Raw genomic sequence first — 4292 nt, 5'->3', positions numbered from 1 at the left:
GATCTGTGCCTGTGAGAATCAGTACTGACGTTTACAACCTGTTCTTAGCAAAAATGTTCGGTAACTGCGCCTCCTAATCCAACTGCTTGCGCAGGTAAGATAGGGAGCTGATCTTTAAACTGTGTAAAAATAACCGAAACTGGTTTAACCTATACGTACTTAAAAAATTTAGGTAACAAAACCTTTCAATTTTTTATCTTACGATATTAATATTTATTGTTACTTATTAAAAACAATGATACATAATGAGATTAATCGAGCAATAAAAATAAGATAAAACATCTTATTAGTTTTGTTTATTAACCTGAAATTGTAGATTTTTACTTCATTTATATTTAGGTTTATTATATTTCTTGCTCCAAACAATATAATAATAAAGATAAAACCACCTGAAATATATATATATATTTATATTTTACAGATATTTACTGATTATTTTATTATATAATAAAAATTATATTAAAATAACGGTCTTCTACTATAGTTGAAAGTAACGGTATGCTTTCGAATTTCGCGCAAAGCTACACGGGGGCTATCTCTGTGCTAGCCTTCCCTAATTTAGCAGTGTAAGAAGAGAGGGAAGACAGCTAGTCATCGCCACCCACCGCCAACATTGGGGCTACTCTTTTACCAACAAATAATGGAATTGATCTTGACACTATAACGCCCCCACGGCTGAAAGGGAGAGTATGTTTGGCGTGACGAGAGTTCGAACCCTCGACTCTTAGATTACGAGTCGAGCGCCTCAACCACCTGACCATGCCGATCTTGAAAGTAACGGAAAAATTTAAACAGTTTCAAGGAAAATTCACCTCCGAGATTCTAAACTGTAGACTATATTATGCTTTCTCCAACACATATTTTCTCAAACGAACGAGTTTAGGCAAAACTTCTTTGGTTTGTATTCGCTACTTCGGAAAATAGAGTAATAGATTATTCGATGAAAGTAAAAGAAATTATTGTCTATATAAAACTGATAAAATAAACTAGTCCGTTACTGTGCATATTTTTTTCAATCTATGAAAATATCAAATTATTAAGAAAAACAATTTTATAACCAATATTTTGCACACATATTTTTCTGTACCTTATTAACAGTTCTGTAAATAACTCTTAAACTAAATGAATATGAATCACCCCTTCTTATCAATCAAGTATCTGATTGGCAGAAAATGACCAATGAAAATCATTTTTGATAAAAATAATGTAACGTTAGCTTTCTCACTTTCAATGAGAATTATTTCTGGACTTTATATTTTAATAACAGATAAATCAATAAAAATGGAAGAGTAATATACATATCTGCATTATAGAATTAATAGTTTAAATCAATTAAAAAGTAAATCACCGAGAATGAAGCATTAATGAAAAAAATACACAAACGACTATATTAAACTGTTAAGTTAAAACGTTATATGCATGTTTCTGTTATTATTTTAGCTTTTTAGTTGATTTTTGTTAAGTCCAAAGCTACACAATGTGCTAGTTTTATTACACACACCACAGGTATCGACACCCAGATTTTCGGGTGGTTTGTTTGTTTTCGAATTTTGCGCGAAGCTACACGAGGGTTTTCTGCGCTAGCCATCCCTAATTTTCAGTGTAAGAAGAGAGGGAAGACAGCTAGTCAACACCACCCACTACCAACTTTTGGGCTAGTCTTTTATTAGCGAATAGTAGGATTTAACGCACATTATAACACCCCCAAAGCTGAAAGGACGAGCATTTTTGGTATGAAGGGGTTTCGAACACTTGTTAAAACACATTACTTTTATTGGCAGTGGCATAGTGGCTCATAGAATGGTTCCGAGTTTGTTTGTTTTTTCTTTTTTTCGGGTATAAACGTTCTTCTCATAGCTTCATTTCTTGACCAATGTAAGATCTAATTAAAGCTGTGACTGTTAATGATTACTTCTTGTTTTTACACTAATAAATAAATTCATATACGCGCGTACATCCCGAAGTATTAACATAAAAAAACACTGTTATAAGGTTCTCGAAGTATATCTCATGCTCATATTTAAATGGATATTGGAATAATGTTCTTAATAAGATTTTAAATATTCACACAACATGCACTAAAACCATAATTAGCTCTAAGAAATGTTACTTGCATTATCTATAAGTTATAAAGAATGAAATGACATTTCTAACAGGCGCTGTCTAAATCTTCTCAACAATGCAGTAGGCTTACATCATTCTATTTTTGTAAGTATATTATTTTCTGTTATATTTCTAACAGCCTTCAACATTATTCAATTTTGCGTTTGTTGAAAGCAAAGTAAACTCGCTATAGGTTTTTGCCGGTCCCAAGTAACACAAAAAATGAGCTAATTTTTATTTTTCTCAACATCGCGCTAAATATTTGAAAATAAATATTATTTTATAATATAGTGTTGGAGATAACATTCCAGGTCATCATGTTGCACCCAAGCTCCTGAATTGTTGTAGTACTGATCGAAAGACAAGTATAAATATAAAATGCTCTTTTCACACACCTCTGGTTTGAAGTCCATAGTAAACTAATAGAACAAAATATAAAAAATTGGTCGGTTTATAATTTTTAGCAACAAACGTGTGACTTCTTTGTCGAATTTTGGCAGTTAATATTGCAACAATGAGTTTTCGTGATACATATAAGATAAGTGTACTTACATAGATTTGTAGTTGCTAAGGAAATTTAGTTCGATTCCGAATGGTACAGCGGCATGTCCGCGGAATGACAACGCTAGAAAACGGATTTCGATACCCGTGATGGGCAGAGCACAGCTAACCCATTGTTTAGGTTTGTGCTTAATTACAAACATACAAATAAAAATGTATCTTGTTTGAAAGTCATGGTATTAAATTAAAGAAATATTTTGTAATAACTGCAATTAAATTAAAGGACTAGTGGGTAATAAATGTAATTAAATTGAAGGACTAGTAGGTAATAACTATAATTAACTTAAAGGACTAGTGGGCAATAAATGTAATTAAATTGAAGGACTAGTAGGTAATAACTATAATTAAATTAAAGGAGTAGTAGGCAATAACTATAATTAAATTAAAGGACTAGTGGGTAATTACTGTAAAATGAAAAAAAAATATTGTGCTGCTGATGAGGTAAAGGATTGAACATAAAACTAGGCATTTGTGTAAAATCAACACATTATAACCATTAAAACAAAGTCTTATCCCAATAGTGCTAACCATAGTAATTAACACTTAATCATTTTTTTCTTATTAGTCAATTCTTATTTACTGTTGTTTGACGCTTTTAAGTAATTTAACTCTCTCTAAAACTATTTTGGTTAATAATCCCTTAATATCTTCAGCTGTAAGTTCTTAGAAAACTGTTAACGTGATTCAAACACCGACCTGAACATTCGCAAGAGTGATACTAAAAGGACTAAGCCGTTTCCTGCTAACAATAACTTTAATGAAATGAGGCATTGGGCCTATTATTTTAGCATTTCTTCACTATATTTGGCGGTTTTATCTGCTAGCATATTGTTCAACTGCTAAATGGTAGGTCTTACACAATCATGCTAGAATTTTGTGGTATTGTGTTCTCACTTTAACGGTCTTATTGCTTTCCTAATGAACACATACACCATTGCCTTTTTTTTCATAAATCGTAAAGTAGATTTGAGTACCTGGTGTATTTTATTGTGTTTTATATATCATGATCTTATGATTGGATACCGAATACACTTTGAAAGACCTTTCAGATAAGAATAGATGGCTGTGTGGGTTTGGGCCGTTTTTGCTCGACCATTTTAATGATTCATTCCTTTTCAATTTTCAAAGTACCATTTTCCAATAATAACCATTGCCTATCAGTGTTTATTGCTATATTAGAAATCTTACACACTTTGTAAACTACAGAAATATACGACTTCAATTTCTATGTTGTCAGAGTAGTTTAATATGCACAGTATGAAATCTCACCACTAGTTGTTGACTTTCTACACCCCTTTAAAAAAACTAGTTATCTTATTTTCATGAACATTAAATATAGGAAGTAAAGTCTATTAAATTATTAGTTTTCCATGGTCAGTTAAGTAAGAAATAATATCAATTATTTAGACGGGCTTAAATGTCATGAGTTGCGATTATATTGTGTGGTCAATTTAAGAATTTATCATTAATGTACTTGAGCCACGTTCTCGATTCTCAGCGGAAATTTCGTTATAGAAAATGTAACACCATTTGGCCTTTTTAACTCTAAGTATTCACCATCCAGGTAACAAATAATGTGCTTATAAAAGCGAACATATTAGTAAAAGAAATTTCTTCAGTGAATCGTA

The sequence above is a fragment of the Tachypleus tridentatus genome, chromosome 7 (genome assembly GCF_004210375.1).
Source record: "Tachypleus tridentatus isolate NWPU-2018 chromosome 7, ASM421037v1, whole genome shotgun sequence".
NCBI lineage: Eukaryota > Metazoa > Arthropoda > Merostomata > Xiphosura > Limulidae > Tachypleus > Tachypleus tridentatus.
This window is presented reverse-complemented; position numbering follows the sequence as displayed.